Raw genomic sequence first — 20,113 nt, 5'->3', positions numbered from 1 at the left:
AAATATGAACATTTATTTTACTCCAGTATTTTCAATGTTGTTTCTGTGCTCACCTGCTGATCCCGACGGGCACATACGTGTAAATGGCTTTTCGTATCGCTTTACGCTTGAACAACTAAATGAAGGCTGAAGACTATTTAATAGATTATATTTTATCTACATTGCAACATCAATGCTGTAAAAGGACCCGTATAAAATTGAAAAAAGTCACATTAACCAATCAGTTCATCAATCTGGGAAGAAACACTAGCTGCGCTTAAACCATATGAATATAAATTTACACACATTTACACAAGTAAATAAATAAACTCAATGATTGGTTAAATATCTGTGGAAATGTGCAGATTCCGTGTGGCCCTGCTCTCTGTGGGATTTTATCTGTTCACACCTCATCTAGTTACAATTGACCTTAATATGGTGCTGCTTTGTTTCAGGGCAGTCTTATGAATTTCTTTTCCAAATGAAGTCTTGATTAGATTGTGTAGAGATGATGTACACCTACAGTCATGCTAATTTCTCAAAGCCTCATATAATGTCAGTCTGTCTTCCCTGAGAATGACTGAACAACAGAAGAGGTGCGACAATCTGCCTCCATTAAAGCCGAGCTCATTTGAATCAAGTAATTGCCACCGATCATTAGCCGTTTCTGTCACAGCACAAGACTTATTACTGATCTAATCGGAGGAGGTAATTAATATGACACCGGGTTGGTGGTTTTGTTGGGTCTTCCAGACGTTACACGCTGACAAAAGTGTGGACTGATTTACAAAAGTGCCAAAGTGGGGAGCGAGAGAATAATAGAGATTGTGTCCTCTAAGATTAGATGTGTAAAGACACTGCTGATTAATTCTGTCATTAAGGACGAACGAGAAAAAGGACAGGCTCCGGCTTTTTTTGGGCACTTGTTTTATGGCGCTAATTAAATTAGTCACTCTTGTTATTGTTGCCGCGAGGTGTTGCTCTCTTGCTCTTTGTGTTTGCCTGCGTTTGTAACATCCTCTTGTTTTTACTAATGAGTATTTATGGCATGTTTACACAGAGGAATTGCCACTGCAGAGTAAGCAATCAGATGGCCACATACGCTACATTGAACACACAAACACACACATAAACACCCTTAAAGGAACAATTCATCCGAAAAATGAAGATTATGTCATCAGTTAACCCTGATGTACTTCAGGCCAAATTGAAGAATGAGCTGCTGTGATATAATTTAGAACTCAATAAGTCCATAATAAAGTTAATTTGGAGTGTTTCAGCATTTCTAAATGGCTTGCCAAATTTGCAGCACAATTTGGTTAAAGTTTCACGTTTGAACAAAGGTAATCTGTGTCGAATATGTTATAAGTGCAACACAAGCTCCTTAAAAATGTGTGCGAAACTGCGAAAAGTGCTTCAATATATATGTTTGCCTGCATTTTGTAGGTTCAAAGAATATTACTTACAAACGGGAAATATTATCAAGGAATAGATTATTTTCATGCAGACCTTTGCACGGCACATTATATATACCACAAAACACTTTAAAAGTGTCTATGATGTGTAATCAAGCATGTAGGGCTCACTACATCATCTTCGTAGGGGCGACTTTGCTGCCGTGGCTCTGTAGCTCATCTTGTGGTGTCGTGTACTTGGGATACAGAGCATCGGGCTTCCACATAACACAGTACAAATATGTAGCCGCAAATAGATTTTGGGATGGATTGTGTTTAGGAAGGGATATAGGTTTCGTGATCGCAAGGTGATATATACAGCCTCATGCAAAAGTTTGGCCACTCTTGATTTTTTTGGTTTTTTTAATAATTGCGAGTCATAGGCTGCTGGCCTTTCATATCAGCAAATGTATTTGGATATATTTTATACCCTAGGAAAAAAGCAACATTTCAGTTCTGATATAACTTATTTAATCAACAGGTGCAATGTGCAATCACAGGTGCAATCACAAGAGTAAATCATGACCGAAAATATTTTTTAGGGGGATATATATCTTTAAAGACATGCTCAGAGGTGTACACACACTTTTCCTTCAACAGAAGCTGAAGACAGGAAGGATACAGATACCATTTGTCCTTGTTAGAGAGAGAGGGAGAGAGATTGTGTAGCTCTCTCTCTCGTTCATCATGTGTATTCTGCCCATGGCTGAATTAAAGGCAGACAAATCCATCTCTCATGGAGCAGTCCGAGGGAAGTGATGGCTGGGACACTTTAAGCTTTTATCAAACACCAAGGCAATGGCCATAAACTTGAGTTATGCTGGATGCTGGAGAATTAAATTCCCTTTCTGCATTGTTTCCTCCTCTTTCTCCCTCGCTCTTCTTTTCTGCCCATTCATGTGTGTGTGTGTGTGTGTGTGTGTGTGTGTGTGTGTGTGTGTGTGTGTGTATGTGTGTGTGATGCATGACACAGGTGTGTGTTTAAAGAGCGTGTCAAACATAGTGATGTTTCATGGTCGCGTATTAATTGTAACTTGTAAACAGATTATGACTATGTGGTAAATATTTTGCTAAACTGTTTATTCACTTTCCTATGTTGCCAAAGGATGCATTTAATTCAGGGAAATACAGTAAAATTGTGAAATATGAATGCTGATACAGTTTAATACATGCTAATATTTTACATTAATTAATTACACAGAACTAAAATTATGTTATTACAGTAATATATTATAATAAATGTTTAATGTAGTTGAATATGTTAACACTTTTTAAAATACTTTTCAAAATAAAATATGTCCTTGTGATGGCAAAAGTTCTGTCAAAAATAAAATGGACTTTTTTTTGTACTACTGTTAAGTTTATTATAATTAATGTGTTGTGTATTTGAATATTTTAACACTTTTTAAAATACTTTTCAAGATACAGAATATCCTTGCAAAACTACTGTCAAAAGTAGCCATCATCACTAGTTTTTAAAGTCATTCTAATATACAAACCTTGCACACTTAGTCCAATGCATAATAATTAATCCATTCCGAAAAAAACACAAAACATTTGGGAGCATAGGCTGCATATTGTGTTCGTCCAATCAAAGAGCTGGGCTGGATTATTCCGAAAAGCAAAGTTTATTTCGGAAAATCAGTATAACTTTAATACATTGCTTGTGTTACTTCACACATTTACACAGTGGTGGGAGATTATTGAAAATCATATTCAAGTAAAAGTACCAAGTAAAAGTACCATTACTTGCCCTAAAATGTAGTGTAAGTAGAGTAAAAGTATCTGTTGTAAATATTAATCAAAGTATGAGTAAAAAGTAACCCTTTCAAAAGTACTCAAGAGTAGTGACATTCTGTAGTGCATTTAGTTATTACCCAGCAGGCCCACAACATCATAAGACATTAATATTATGTTAGATTTAGGTTGTGATATCAGGTGAGCAAAATTCAATGTTTAGCCAGCGTCTAAGGACAAAATTTTTTTGATTTCCAATAATGATGTCAAATGATGTCAAATTTGGTTGATTTTAGGTTCTGTTGAAAAGTGACCAAAATCCAACATCGAGCCAGCATCTTATAACCAAAATCCAACATCTGATAGATGTCATAGTTGTAATGTCCACACATCATAAGCTGTAACATTATTAGACGTTGATATTTGGTTGATTTTAGGTTGGACGTTGGACATTGACATCTGCTGGAGGTTGAATTGTAAAAACAACCTGATTTTCATTTCCAAACAAAATGCAACCGCCCCACGACGTTGATGTACAATGTCAATCTGAGGTCATGTTGAAGTCTTGTGCCTGCTGGGTGTTTAAGGCCATTTTGGTCATCATACAGTAAACATTCGTCATCTTCTCATCAGTGACATGCATCTAAACAGTCTCTGGGTCAAGTGCGTGTAAAGATTTTAAACATCATCTTTGACACTTGAATGCTTTCCAACAGTTTGCTGCAACTATAAAGTGCCTATGTCTTGAGGTAGTTCATAATGACATTATCACAGGACTGATTTTTCTAATCCCCATAGACAAGAAAAAGTAAAATAGTGACTGCAGGTTGAAGGTAAGTAGTGGTGTAAAAGTACCAATACAACACTAAAAATGTACTAAAGGGAAAGTAAAAGTACTCTCTAAAACTACTTAATAAATCACAATTCCTGAGAAAAACTACTCAATTACAGTAATTTGAGTATTTGTAATTAGTTACTTTACACCACTGCATTTAAACAAATCTTGAACAGAGACTGGCAGAACCTAGACATTATAGATGGCGGCCGCGTTGACCTGTTGAAGCAACGGACTGAAAGCGGAGCATGCTTTCTCTTATAATGTCTATGAGCAGTACGTCAAATGTATGTTCTCTCTCACACACACACACACACACACACACACACACACACACACACACACACACACACACACACACACACACACACACACACACACACACACACACACCAAACAGCAACAGGGCAGAGGTCATAAAGTTATCTGTAGCTCAAATGACAGCATTCTATATTTAGCTTGTCGTACGGAGACTCTAAACTATCAAAACACCTCTCAAACACCCATTTTCATTTTCTGCCACGTTGTTTAAATAGCAAATACATTTGCGCCACTTTGTGGACTCATGGATGTTTCGGTCTAGAAAAGAGGTGTGTTAAGGCGCATTGTTGGTGACAAGCTTAGATTTGTCCACCTATCAGGTTTTAGACCATATGGGGGACAGCATGTGTGTTTGGATATAACTCAGTTTTTTGACCACACTTCTTTATTATTACTCATTTATTTGTCTGCTGGAAAGTGAATTTAGAATTTGTTTTGAAACGAATCTTTGCGCTTAACAAACAAAATTAATTATGTAGGCTAATGGATGTCTGTGCGCAGCCTACAAAACTGTTTTCTTATCCACCAAAGTGAGAAAGAGAAAGTGAAAGTAATGGCCGATTGGAGGAGGCTCATTCTTTATCCTCTTGCTGCAAATGTTCTGTTTAACTGTTTTATCGCTAGTAAAGCAATCAGTTTTTTCACTTACAAAGTCCGCCATGTAAATAGCAAATGGGCCCTGCGCTTTAGACTCTGCGCGTAGATCCTTAAAACAGAGCCCTAAGTCTTTCAATCAAATTTCTCCTTGTTGGAAATAAAAAAAAGATTAAGTGTTCATTTTAAAAACACTATGTATATTCATATTATAACAAAATTGTCTTGTATTACAAAACTAACCTACTTTATCATTATAGTTTTTTTTTTAACCAAGCTGTTTGTAAAACAGTCCAGTTTTTTTCCCTGCAGCTAGTGGAGCCCATCTTGCACTCTCTGCCTTTGTGTATTTGTAATGGCAAGTGTCTGTATATATATCTGTGTGTGTGTGTGTGTGTGTGTGTGTGTGTGTGTGGTTTTGAAGCTCCAGCAGATGGGTCTCAGTGTTTCCTGCTGAGTTGACTCAGTTGACAGCTCTGACTCACCTTTATATCGCTGTCACACAAAATATTGTTCACAGTCTCGGCTTCAGAAGCCTTGGCCGTCTCTCCTGAGCCCTGAACAGCTGTCCACTACAGAGGAGCATTTATGTCACATACTGCAAAGAAAAACAGGATTACCATAAGACCATTTTCCAAAGCGTCGGTCATATAGTGTCATATGGACAGATGCTGGAGTCTGGCCCAGCCTGAAAGAAGCTAAGGACGTATGGCTGATTACATATCATTTCTGAGGAAATGTTATGCTGAAGATTTTGAGGTTTAGTGATTGTAGCCATGTATTATCTTAATTATTAAGAAAAACAACCAAAAACTCATGTATTCATTCATTTTCTTTATGGCTTTGACCCTTCATTAATCCGGGGTCTCCACAACTGAATGAACCGCCAGCTTATCCAGCATGTGTTTTACGCAGTGGATGCCCTTTCAGCTGCAACCCAACACTGGGAAAGGGCATATATTATGTGGCCATAAATGCTTTTTTATGCAGGGCATTACATGTGCAGTATATTCTTTTTATTTTTTACATTAAAACACAGGAGGGTAAAAGTCACTTTAAAAAAACACATAATAGTTATTATATTTATTTATTTATTTATTATTATTATTAGTAGTAGTATTATTAAGTTGTTATTTATTATATTATATTATATTATATTATATTATATTATATTATATTATATTATATTATATTATATTATATTATATTATATTATATTATATTATTCATTTTCTTTGGAAAGAAAAGTGTGTGTGTGTGTGTGTGTGTGTGTGTGTGTGTGTGTGTGTGTGTGTGTGTGTGTGTGTGTGTGTGTGTGTGTGTGTGTGTGTGTGTGTGTGTGTGTGTGTGTGAATGAGTGTGTATAGATGTTTCCCAGTGATGGGTTGCAGCTGGAAGGGCATACGCTGTGTAAAACTTATGCTGGATAAGTTGGTGATTCATTCCGCTGTGGAGACCCCTGATTAAAAAAGGGACTAAGCCACATTCATTGTTATTATTTATTTGTTTGTTTGTTTATTATTATTTATTTATTTATTTATTTATTTATTTATTTATTTATTAACAAAACTAATAATCTTAAAGTGACATAAATCGGATATACTTGTTCAGGCACCCCGACAGACAGGGTCTTTCTAGGCTCAGTCCTTTTTGTAGTAAATCCCATGCAGGTCCAGCAACAGCAGTCATATATAAACATAAAGCCAGCAGCAGTCTCAACTCCTTACATATTGCCTCCTCCTGATAAAAGTCTTCTGTCAGGAAAAAGCAAACACTCAGCTCTGCTCTGCTTTGCTCTGCTCTCCACAACAACTCTTTGTCAAGCTCTTATAGGCATGTATGACAGAGATATATGAACGAACGCCTCTTAACCCACTGGTAATTAGAGGCTGCAGGAATGTGACATGTTTGGAAATAATCATTACGAGAGCTGTCATAACTGCTATGGCAGCTGTCTACACTTCTTATCAAATGCTGTTTAAAAGAAGCTCACTTTATTTTGGGCTCTTGATTTGATAATATTAGTCCTGTTATTGACTTTTTGTTATTGACTCCTACTTACAGTATTGATTGTAAAAGTAAAGCAGTTGGTTTTCTGTTTATGTATCTGGAACATGGTCAAGCAGAAAAAATGTCTTAAAATACTGATTATCCACCAAACTCTCTTGGCAATTTATACGTTTTTGATTTAGTGGCTTAATTCATATTAATTTGCATGTTTACATTTTTATATGATTTACTCATCCCCCAATGAGGGCTAGGTTTAGGGGACGTGCATCATTTTAAAAATCGTATATTTTCACATAAATTAAATTTGTTGAATTTTATGAACTTTACGAATTAGCCAATTATCTGATAATACGTAAAATAGTCAAGTTTCTTGGTGGGATCTGTCTGGCCAATCAGGCTGGCCTATATTTTAAAGACTAAAGCATGAACAAGTGTAACCAATAACATTTAGCATTTTTTTACAGTATTAAATAGTATTGAAGTTATTATTTTATTTATTAATTTTTTTTTAAATGGCATTAAAAAAAGTTGTAATTAATACTTATTTTCTAGGCTATGGTGTGATAACATGGACAGAAAGTGGCAATAAAGTTATTAGATAAATGATAAGATTTCCATTATGCCCATTTTTCGAGAGGGTGCTCGCTGCAGAGCCATTTGAGGAGAGCTGAGCTCCAGCGAGGGGGAGCATGAGCTGTCGCTCCTCCTCCTGTCAGCTGTTTTAATGCGTACACCAACCCCACCCCTAACCCTACCCCCAGTGACATCACTCGTAGAAGAAGTGCAAAAAAGGTGGAGCTCAAGCTTAAGCTCCCCCTCGCTGGAGCTCAGCTCTCCTCAAGTGGCTCTGCAGCGAGCACCACTTGCATTTTTCCACACAGTATTTTTGACATTAATACTTAAAAAGAAAAAAAGAAGAAGAAGAAGAACAACAACAACAAAAACAACAACAACAACAACAACAAAGTAATAAAAAGTTTCTTGAGCAAAACATCTGTAATAATCAAATGGACTGTACACCATAAAAATAAAAATAAAATGAAATATATTAAAATAGTCACTAATTTACTCTCCTTCAGGTGGTTCCACACCTTTATGAGTTTCCATTTTCTGTTGAACACAAAAAATAAATATATTGAAAAATGAAAACTGTAATAAAGTCAATAAAGTCAATGGCTACCAGTTTCCAATTGTTTAACATAATTTGTTTAGTGTTTAACAGAGGAAAGAAACTCAAACTGACTTGTGACAAGTGAAGGATGAGAAAATGATTTTCAGTTTTGCCTGAACTATCCCTTTAATATTTATTCTCCTTTATATTTGATTAGCAGCAATTATTGAGCACATCACTTAATAAGAAATAAAAAAGCTAACAAAGTTTACAACCTCCACATATACATAACATCAATACATTTAAATAAGGAAAAAGACATCAATATTATTGTAACACAAGGGTGTCGGACAACGGAGTTGAGGATCCACATGCAGTTTATTAGCAAGGAATCAAAATGTTAAACAAGGTAAAAGGTCAAAACATGGCTAGACAAGGAAAGAAAATGCTTCATAGTGCTACAGGATAACAAGACTCAGCAACTATTGTGAGTGAGTGAGTGAGTGAGTGAGTGAGGTGGATTTATAGTGCTGGAATTCAGTGATGACAAGCTTCAGCTGTGTGTCCGTGTGAGTGTTCGAATTATTGTCAGCTGTAGCGGGAGTCGATTGACGCAAGGCATTGTGGTAATTGTGGTTCTGTTCAGTGGTCAAATTGTAGTTCTCTAGCAATCTGCAACTGCTTGATTGCTGGTGATTATAACAATTATTCCAGACTGGACACCACTTTTGGACACTTCTCTATGTAACATTGAGTATTGATAAGCCTAAACAAAAAAGAAAAGAAAAGAACAAGAAAAAAAATAGTTATGTTGCGCAGATCTATTATGTGGAGCTGATACCGGTATCAAAATTAATTACATTTTTATTAGCAATTTAATAATCAACACAGTCAGTTATTGATATCTCGATGAGCAGTATTTCTCCTGCACATTCCTCAATATGCACATCACTTTTGGCCACTTGCGTATGTAGCGTATACATTAAATATGAACAAGTCCCAAAAAGAAAAGCCATGTGGGCCAGCTCTAGCATGGAGAGTTGAAGTGTGTGTCTGAGTTCATGCACTAATCAGATGAGGTAAGCATGCTTGTCATCCGCCTGGGAGGCTGTGTGTGTCTACAGTATGTGTGTGTGTTTATGAGTCAGTATCTGTGTGTGAATGTGAAGTGTTTTTTTTTTTTTTCTGTGTGTATGTGTGTGCATGTGTGTGTGACATGCTGAGAGGCCCATCTGGCCAGACACAAACACACGTTCTTTGGCCTTGCCGCTGGGAGCTGTGTTCAGCTGTGTGTGTGAGAAATGTACACAGTGTGACAGTGCCGAAGAGGACACAGGGCCACTTTTGTCCTGATCAGTGTGCCCTCTTATTTACACACAGCCCTGAGTGGTCAGAGTCAGTGTCTGCAGGAGGCATCTAAACATGCTCTAAGATTAACTTTCTCCCATTTCTGGATTGCAATGGTTTTTCTCATCATGAACAGGTTGCCAATTAAGGGGAGTTTTGAGGTGCTTTAATATTTCATTAGAAGGCTTAAATCATACGACAAAACTATTTGAATGTGAAGTATGTAAGTGTTATTTAATAAAACTGAATATGAAATTACGTTTAAATTAGATTTGAACAGATTTTTTACTTGAATACTAAACATTTACAATTTAGGACAACAGATTTTTAAAGGTAGATATTTAATAATAGTTAATGCTATCATATTAATACTAATAATAGTTAATAGTTTACCCAAAAAATAAAAGCTACATCATCATATACTGTTCCAAACTTATATACAGTAAGTTTTTTTTTTTAGTTTTGCTAAACTCAAACTCAAATGTGGATATGTGTGGAAGGATCTCTATAGTTATTGAAATCCTGTTAAATATCTTCCTTTGTTTTCAGCAAAAACGTGAGAGATGAGTTAAATAATGACAGAATTTTCTTTTTCATTCTGCCTTTTGGGAAACAGCTTTTTTAAGTGCTAACAGTGATCAAATCTGCTTAAAACACATGAAAACCATCATTTCTTCTGTTTCAAACAATATAATATGTAGTGTTAAATACGACTAAGTAGTTTAAACTAAAAGCAAAGTGATCTGAAGCATTTTGATGAAGTTGTCATTTCGTGTTGCGGGAATCCTAACAAAAAGACATCACAAAAATGTGCTGTTTATTTGTAGAATGAGAATATATTTCTAGTGGGTCTGCATGCATCCACTAATTTACACAGTCTAACATAGATGACATCTGGTCATGGAATATCGCTTTTTTTTGGCTTGGCCAACTGTAATACTGTATAAGGTGTCCATCTGAACTGAAAGCATATGTTGCAATAATTTATTGATCATCTAATCTTTATCTTAATGGACATCGATCTGAGTTCTGACAACATTTATGTTGAATGTACTTTTAACATAGTGAATTTTATTGTCATCTTTAGATTCATACTAATAAGAACTTAAAGTGGTGATGAGGTCTTAGAATATTCTGAGAAGGTCTTCTAAAAGTCTTAAAAAGGTATTAAAGTTACCTTTAGGATTCCTGCATATACACTGTGGACACTGCTGCACGCTGGTGATGGTGTGGATCCCCGCCCCATCATGATTGTGAAGCTCTTTAGGTGTATGGCCATACATAATAAATGCGCCATATAAATACACATTAGCCCCTTTCACACAGTGATACCGGTAAATATCTGGAAAATTTCCGGAACGACTTTACCGGTATATTCAAAAAAGCGCTGTTCACACAGGCGAGGACGTTACGGAAATTTTCCGGAAAAGAGCATTCACACATCCATTCCAAAATACCTGTAAATTCTGACATCATTCACCACAAATGAGCTTTAAACGGCTGCGCTTGTATTTGTAAACATTTGACTAAATTACAAACTCTGTGGATGATCAATATTGTGAACAACTTTCGCAGGATCACTTTCGCATGTCGAGATGTTCATAATATGTGCGTGTGGAGGCGCTCACTGGCTGTTTCACAGGCACACGCAAAGCTTGAAGGTAAACAAACAATGGGTTATCATAAGCATCTCATCGATGATTATTTACACAGTTGGCATTAAGAAGAACATATAAACGTGATCTGACTAACTTCTAGCAGCTAAATGTGTCTGGAAAAATATTCAAAGGCTTTTATTCTCACAAACCGCGCGGACGTAAATACGTCTGACTGTTGTGATTGGCTAAAGCAGACGTCTCACGTCAGCACGTTCTAGACGTGCACGCGCTTTTTACGGCAATCTTCCTTCTGCATTCACACAGCGCAGCATTCCGGCAAATTGCCGGTAATGTTACAACTTTTCTTTCCGGAAAATAGCCAGAACGAATTTACCGGTATTTTCAAAAAGGACCTGTTCACACATACAACCTTCCGGAAAGGTCTGTATGTGTGAAAGGGGCTATTGTATTCATCAAAAAGTTGACAGTGCAGGAATCTTTTTAGCAAGATGTTTCTTTGCAAGATTATTACTAAGTATTTACGTCCTTGCTACAATTTGGGCCGTGCTCATTCAATCTACTGGAGTTGCTTATACATCCCTTCTCTTTCTTTCCCCTCTCTCTGTTTTCTGTGTTTCTGCCACAGAAATCTGCCCTAATGTTGTCTCTGTGTGACAGTCACTCATACGCACAGCCAGTAATAATGGTGCTAATGTAATGCTAATGCTACTTCCTGTCAGCCCCCAGCGCTTCCTTTTCCTCCGAGTCTTAATGCTGTTTGACAAGACTAGGCCATGATGTCCCCCTATCACAGTACGCCTCTAATTTCTCCCCCTTGCTCATCTTTCCCTCTCTCTCTCCCTCTACGGAAGGGACAGAATTAGCTCTTTTTCCGCTCGCCATGTATTACAACGTCTCGGCTTGACAGGATTGGGTAAGGCGTTAACCTCGCAGACAAGCTTGTTAAGCATTGTTGTGGTAGCGACTGGGCTAAAGACAGGATAATAGACATCCCGCCTGCCGCCTGTCCGTCAACTCGAGGACGGGCAGTTCATCTGCTGAAATAAAGCGCAGGCAGTTTACGTGTTTGGATTGTAATGCCTCGGACAGTTGCTGTCAGTCAGAGCACTTGCAGAGCCAGTATTAATTGCAGCTCACTACAGCACTTAAAGAGCAGCAGCGCTAAAACTGCACGTCAGTCAAAGCGGCCCACTTAGCCCACATCAAAAACTAATGGCCCTTTAGGAGAGGCTGTATAAACTCACACAAACACACACACACTTTGTTCCTAAAAGGACAATGTGAGATCCTCTATCACAATCTAATATATAGAATATATAAATGTAGTTAACCTGCAGTCACAGTATATAGTATATAGATGATGTTTATGTTTACATGTTTAATAAAGTGTATTAAGTGTATGTGTTGTCCTTGAAGTCTTCGATGCCACTTAACTATTGTAGAGAGAGTGTAAACAGCTTCTTGTTTGCTGTATAGACCATTATGAGGGATGTAAACAATAACAACGGTCCCAGTGTATTTCCTGTTTTACATCTTTTATTTTTTATAATTTCAGAGAATCTAAAAAGAGCAGTATTTTGATAAATAATGTCATGATTCCTGTTTTTACATTATGTGATTCAATTGCCTCTTGTTACAGTTAAATAGTTTGATAACAAGCAGGAAATTTTCATGGGCCAAAGACATGACCACATTGAAATGGTCTATGAGAGGTTGTTAAACCCGGAACACACTGACGTCAAGGAACTAGTGGTGATAAAAAACCTTTCTTGCCCCCCATTGGCTGTGTTTGGCCCTGTCTGGGCCAAATGTGTGTGAACACAGCAAATGGGCGACAGCTGACTGAAACATGAAAGTTCATTTTACGAATGCTTGAGTGGTTTCATCTTTTGTTACAAATTAAATTGAAAAAAAAAAACAATCAAAACGAAGTTTAAAAAATGTAACAAGATAACAGAGATTAAAATGACAATCCTGCTTTCTCTCTTCCCAAGATAAACACCAAAACACAAACCACTGAGAATTAACAAGAACATATTATTTATTTACAGAAAATAGGGGGTTAAGCCAAAATAAATGACTAAACTAAACTAACTGAATTAGAGAAACTTTCCTAGAAAATAACATACATAAAACTTACCTTTCAAATAACAACACACGAGAAAACGAAAACTACAACTACTCATGACACTTTCCATACCTGTAGGTGGCAGTAGACTGTACAGTATTTGCGTTCAGATGCAAACTGTTAAAAAAGTAATGTTTATTTACTATTTACACACTACTTCTTGCTAGGGCTGCACAATCTATTGTTTCAGCATCGATATCGCAATGTGTGCATCTGTCACATCCGAGACTATAGTTTAGGATTTTATAATTATTCATTCATTCATATTCTTTTCGGCTTAGTCCCTTTATTAATCAGGGGTTGCCACAGCGGAATGCCACTCTCGTTCACACACATACACTAAGACAAATTTAGTTTGTTTAATTCACATATCGCATGTTTTTGGATTGTGGGGGAAACCGCAGTACCAAGAGGAAACGTGACACATGAAGAACATGCAAACTTCACATAGAAATGCCAACTGACCCAGCCGGAGCTCGAACCAGTATTATTCCTAATAATTATATTGCCACGCAGTTTAAAATACATGAGATTTGTGGACTTACTGTAGAGTTCAACCATAATGGATAAACGTTTATCATTTGGACATTTTTAATCCCAAATTGTAACATTTTACTATTTGTCACTTTAATAAAAAATATTTTATTGTACTATTTAAAAAAGTCTTTAAGGTGTTATTTTGTTTTTGCATTTTTCCAATTTGTGTAGCTGAAACCAATTTGACCACTCTGAAAACCATTAAGCACAATATTTATTTTTATTTATTTGCTCTATTTGTCTATGCTTGTAATTTGTTTATTACATTTTATCATTCACTCCCCTACAGAATTATCCCAATCAATCAATTATTCCCAATAAACAAATACATAACATATTCCCAAATAGGGCAAATAAGTCATCTGGTAAATTGTGTAAACATTGCATTATAATTCCCAAAAATACAAACTATCTCTATGTCAGATTTTTCCAATACCATGCAGCCCTTGATGCTTAATAATCTGATAATTCATATCGTTCGCGAATATTTAAGAAAGTGACAATGTTTTTTTGTGTTCCCTTATTATACAATTTACTTAGATTTGACACTTCAGTTTTTGTTGTTGTGCTCTAATTTAAGGCTGAACAGACAGTGAGAGTGCTCACTTTCATAGACGACTGACACCGATCCTAAATGATGAATCAAACAAAGTCCTGTATTTTTTCTTCATTAAATACACTACACCCATTGTTTGTTGCTGTAACATTTGTTTTCCCGAGCATTGAATAGGACTATAGATACTTCAAGGTTTTTGTATTCTCTTCATTCCTTCCATTTTCCTCCTATTTGAGGAGAGGTTGCTAACCAAACATTTCTTCAGGATTCCATTGTATATGCACAAAGCATTTTTAAAAATTTTTTATTGCATTCTTAGAAACTTCAGTGGAGATATGAGTCAATGGAGAAGCTGGTAGCTCTCTGCGTTTATGTTTGTTTTTCCATTGGTCTGGCCAAAAGGTTTCAAGAACGAGGGTCTTGAACGGCTCATATAGAGATGGAATTCAGCTCTCTGTGGATCAACTGATGTACATCTGGAATCGAAGGCCAGTGTTTCAAAATACGATTTGTGTAGGCGTATTTGGAAACTCCAGCCATTCCTTGTAGTAAACCAGGTCAATGTGAGATATTATTTACTGGTACCTCTTTAAAAAGTGTATTTACAAATACGCAGTGTTGGCAGTAGCGTCGCTACAAGTAGTGATGCAGCTAGCTTAACTAAATTTCATAGTAGCGTAACCATAGCGTCTCTACATTCTAAATTAAATAGTAAATTAAATAAATTAAATAGAGTCACGATGGCAGGCCAAATTGCCCGTCAGGCCACCGGGAAATGCCCCTGTGCTCCCTATGGCCAGTCCGTCCCTGCTCTGTATGGACGGCTTTTTCGCTGTTACCAGTTTTTCCAGTAGCTTGACATGTATGTCGGCAGACTTGAGACGCAGAGCAGATTTGACTGTGACAATAGGGTTCGAGTCTGGAGAAGAACGGTTCTAGAAAGCAGGTAAGACAAAAACAAAAATCAAAAAAATAAAATAAGCAAGTAAAAAACAGAGTTAGAATGTGGTAAAATCGAAAATATGGTAAAAATCAGTTTTTTTTTTCTGGATTAGAATCTGGCTTCTGAATTTTCTGGATTTAAAACACTGCAGTTGGGTTTAGGGAAGGGGGTGGGCGGGTCAATCTGTGCTTTATAAAACACTATTGGTTGGGTTTAGGTAAGGGGTAGGGTGGGGGATCTGTCAGATGGTAAGTTAGTAAGTCAGTCGTAAGTAGCCTCTGGTGGATTTACGTGAGAACAGCAGACACGAATAACACTCATAAGAACTGCAATAAAACATAGCTCCTAGGATGTATTTTGCTCTCTCCAAAAATGTATATAGGGGTACGTAATCAGAATGAGCCTGGATTGAATATTTTGCCTAAAATCCAAAATAGATTTAATCATCTCAAACCTGACCATTATTTCATAGATACTTTACACAGTTTGATATTATAATTACCAAAGTCAAGAAAATCCCTTGTTAAAGGCTGTTCTGCCTTCTCTTAACTTGTTCTCCACGATGACATCATTTCCTCCTCTCCTCCGCCAAGTATAGTTTGCCAGACTAAACTGATTTGACTGTAATTCCCGAGTATAAGCTCCATGTTCATAGCTGAAATGCTTTTGAAGCATAAAATTGACTGGAGCAAGAGAAGAAAAATGTGATCACGTTCAAGTCATTTGTGTCCAGAAGCTCAAAGCTAATTGCTTGTAATGCGATTCTGTCCTTCCGCCTCAGTAGCTGGTTATCATGACTCAGTAGTTTCCCCTTTAATCCAGTAATCTTGATTATTCTAGAGATATTGATTTGTTTGTTTTAAGGCCGTTGCAGCACAGCCCTCGCTTGAGTTTGACAAAAAAGATCACTAGTTGCTAAGAAGCAGTTGGATGACATTAGAGGTTGATATTCTTGGTTGATGTTTTTTGGATAAAATTCTTACTGCTGGGCTACACAAACATGGATCTCGTTATATTTGTCTGAGTGGTTATATTAGACGCATCATCTCTCTCAATGGCCATCAAACATCTCATAGTGCTTTGGATAATATTTTCTTCCTTGGAGAGATTTCACAAGAGTATATTATCTCTAGATTTCGGAGAAAAGCAGTCTCTAGCGATATTTGCAATGTGATTCCTATTATACTGTGGGATTTTGCCATAGCAAATGCTTTTATTATGGCATGAATAAATAATCTTTGACTGTTAAATCCTAACCAGGCATGTTGCAAGTTTCTGCATGATGTTGGAAAAAATACTTAAAGGGCTATTTCACTCCAAACATGTCATTTGTCTATCATTTCTGCCATCATTGAACACTAAGGAAGATATTGTGAAGAAAGCTGGAAACCTCTGACCATTGACTTCCATAGTATGTGTTTTTCCTACTATGGATGTCAATGGTTACATGATCTTTTATATTTAACAGAGGAAACTCATATAGGTTTGGAACCAGTTGAGGGTCAGTGAAAACCAAGTAAATCTTCTTTTTTTGGGTGAACTATCCCTTTAATGATAAAATAAGATGGTATATTGAGTAGGAATACTATGGACCAATCAAAATTGATATGGGAGGGTTTTCTTTAGGACAAAAAGCTTAAATAACATTGTCCATTACTTTTATAGTAAAGTAATTTTTTAAAGGAAAGTCTATTCACTTGATGATATTGGTAATAATATTTAAGTCATAAAAGTACTATCGGTTGAAATAAGTCTCAAAAAGGCTGTCTTATACTGACTTTGCCAGATTTTCACAACAAAACTAACCCAATGGCCAGTCAAAACTAACCAAACGCTCAGTAAAAAAGTAGTCACATATTAGTTTATTGGCTAGTCAAAACTAATCAAACGACAAGTAAAAAGTAGCCCAAAACTAGCCCAATAGCTAGGGCCAGATGGAATCTGTGGACGTTTTTTTTGCTATTTCTGTGGAGAATTTTGCTAAAAGTATTTTGGGAGTATCATAACTGAAACCTTAATATATGAAATAAAAAATTATATATTTTTAACTGTTATTTAATGTTTGAAATGTAAATCCAATTAGATTCACTTTATTTGGTAAAGAAAGCAAGTTTGTCATATAATATAAAGACAGAAAATAACACTGTACAAACTGCATTGTACATAAATCAGATTAACAATTCTGCGCGCGCAGATTCCGGCTGGGCCTACCAATAGCCAATTAAAACTAGCATATCAAAACTGAAATTATGCCAATGTCCATTTGCAAAATACAATTTTAACATTACTGTATGCATAATACGCTGTTTTTTTAATAACTGTATATTATTAGTTTCAAAGATGTGCTTTAGTCAAAAATCATTTTATCTTATGATTGACATGATGTCTTTTATGTGAAGATTAGTGCTGAACAGCTCTGGCAGAAGTGAACCCAAAATTTGTGAAATTAATTGAAATTAACGATATTTTAGAAATCTAAAATAAAAATGTTATCCATTAATTGCATTTTAAATCAACAGACTTTCTTCCGTAGATTACATATGGTTTTTAAGTTATTATGTAGCCACAATCCTGGAGATCGCTGCCGATCTGTTTCCATGGAAATAAAAACAGTCGCATGCGCAGTCTCTCCACTAGTGCCTCTGCACCTCACAAAAGTGTGCGTTCTCTGTTTCATCATCCTAGCAGTGTTTTTTTTTTTTTTTTTTTTTGCCATTGATAGAATATACATTTGGTAGAGTAAAATATTTACCTCAACTATATACTGTAAGCACAATTGATGCAATACATTAAACTGATAACCCACAGAATTAAAAAAGAAAAATCAGCCCAATACAGCTGGGAAACCTTGATTCTGGCTATTCTAGGCGATTGGTTCTATATTTAATGTGGGACTTATTATGTTTATTTCTCATTGCATGTTATCCAATTTATGTAATATTAGTTCATCATCTTGGTATATGAGAGAAGTTTCATTTTGGTGTGTGCATTTTAAATGTTTACTCTCAAAAAATGACGTTTAATTGTTCAAACTACTTATTTAAAAATGAGCTGAAAGAGTTAAAACAAATTAATTGTTTATGTTCAATCCACTTAAATTTGTAAAAACCTGGTAACTTAAATCCTTCATGTTGCCCCAAAACAAAATGATTGTGTGGAAGCCAGCATTTTTTTACAGTGTACTTTGTTTCAAAACCTAGCGTAAAGTTGTGAAATAAGCATTGTGATTAAGTGAGTAACATGTTTATACAAAAAAATAAACATACAGTGCTTGTTGGAATCTATGAAAGTATAAAAGTGATTAATAATACATCTTAATTATATTTAAAATGATTAGGTAGCATGGTGGCTCAGTGGTTAGAACTGTCACCTCACAGCAAGAAGGTCGCTGGGTCGAGTCCCGGCTGGGCCTATTTGCATTTCTGTGTGGAGTTTGCTTGTTCTCCCCGTGTTCGCGTGGGTTTCTTCCAGGTGCTCTGGTTTCCCCCACAGTCCAAAGACATGCGCTATAGGTGAATTGGATGAACTAAATTGGCCGTAGTGTGTGAATGAAAGAGTGTATGGGTGTTTCCCAGTTCTGGGTTGTGGCTGCGTAAAATATACGCCAGAAAATTTGGTGATTCATTCCACTGTGGTGCTCTCTGATATATAAGGCTCTAAGCTGATGGAAAATGAATGAATGAAACGATTAAAGAGATCTAATTATCAATTTGAAACATGTCACTGATAAATGGGTTTAACCTGGTGGCTTGACATGCATAAGAATTAAATAAAGTATTATATTTATAAGACGGCACTGTTTTTTTTTACTTGTTAAAAAGAAATTAAATTAAATTAAAAAGGACACCAAGCTACAATATATACTGTACCACTATTGTTTTGCTGCCTTATAACCCCTTAAATAGTTTTATAGTGCTCTCTCTGGATAGTATCTGATGTAACATTCTGGATGGAACTTTCAGCAAAGCACCAAGCTTAACAAAAAACCAGCAGAGAATTTGAAATTACCATTGAATTTACAGAAGACTAGAGTATTTATCTTCGAAACTAAGGAAGTGCAAGAAATCCAGTGAACTAAATTGCATCACCCTCAGGTGGATCCTCTAGGCTTTAACCTGCAAAAGAACCAGGAGGTGTTCGGTTCCAGGTGAACGTGTAAAGACGCTATTGATCAGGTAGCCGCGCAGGGGTTCTTTGAGGCAATGGGAAAGTGAGAACAGAAAAAGGAGATGAAGAATCACGCTGGGCAAAATCCGAACGAGGAGGGAAGGAGGAGGCAGTGGAAAGAGAGAAGTGCACAAGGCTTTTATGATAAGAACAGATGGGGTGATATTTCACATCCAGTACGCATTACACACAGAGTAACATAAATTCCAGGTTGAATTGAATCCAGAGCCTCCTGCAGGGCAGACGTTCAGTGGTTCAGGTCCTTTCTGTGCTGGTTTTCAATAGCTCCTGGGAGTGATTCTCCTTTAGCGATGATCAATGAACAGCTTTCAATACCCAAATCCTGACTTCATGTATGATAAGAGCAACTGGACTATGACAAGGAAAGACCGCTGTGGTGAAGAGCAGGTTTTGAATCTGTTTTGGATGAATAAGCAGGCAAGCTCTCGCTGTGGCCTGCAGAAATCTGAAGTGGTAAAGAGACTATATGTGAATACTGTAGTTGGAGGGTTTTTTTGTGAGAGGAAGAGAGCGAATGAATGATCTGGGTGTGTTCTGATATGGCTCAAGAAATTGGCCTTAAAGTGAGTTGAATTTAATAAATATAATCAAATTAGGGTCACATGACCACAACTGAGCCACAGTCCTATTTCTCTGTGTCTGTCTTTTGTACAGGGTTTCAAGTCTAGTCTTTCTCTAAAAATGAAAAAAGTTGCTTGGAAATTGTTTAAAGAATTTAAGGGATTGTGTAAACGACATCATTTTAATCCAAAAA

The 20,113-nt window shown here is 36.4% G+C and overlaps 1 protein-coding gene and 1 long non-coding RNA gene across 23 annotated transcripts in view; one reads left to right on the top strand and one right to left on the bottom strand.

The window, feature by feature from the left end:
* Positions 1-20,113, top strand: part of auts2a (activator of transcription and developmental regulator AUTS2 a) — a 760,542-nt gene that overhangs the window by 332,602 nt on the left and 407,827 nt on the right. The gene's annotated exons all lie outside the window — the stretch shown is intronic.
* On the bottom strand, positions 11,159-16,301 carry LOC147842104 (uncharacterized). The gene is made up of 3 exons (XR_015501282.1): positions 14,760-16,301; positions 13,456-14,704; positions 11,159-13,023 (listed from the first exon to the last, which is right to left on the bottom strand). It is a non-coding gene; the product is annotated as an uncharacterized LOC147842104 (long non-coding RNA).

This window comes from Danio rerio, chromosome 10 (assembly GCF_052040795.2).
Source record: "Danio rerio strain M-AB ecotype USA chromosome 10, GRCz13ab, whole genome shotgun sequence".
NCBI classification, from domain to species: Eukaryota; Metazoa; Chordata; class Actinopteri; order Cypriniformes; family Danionidae; genus Danio; species Danio rerio.
Note: the sequence above shows the minus strand (reverse complement) of the source record. Positions and strands in the feature narration are given on the sequence as shown.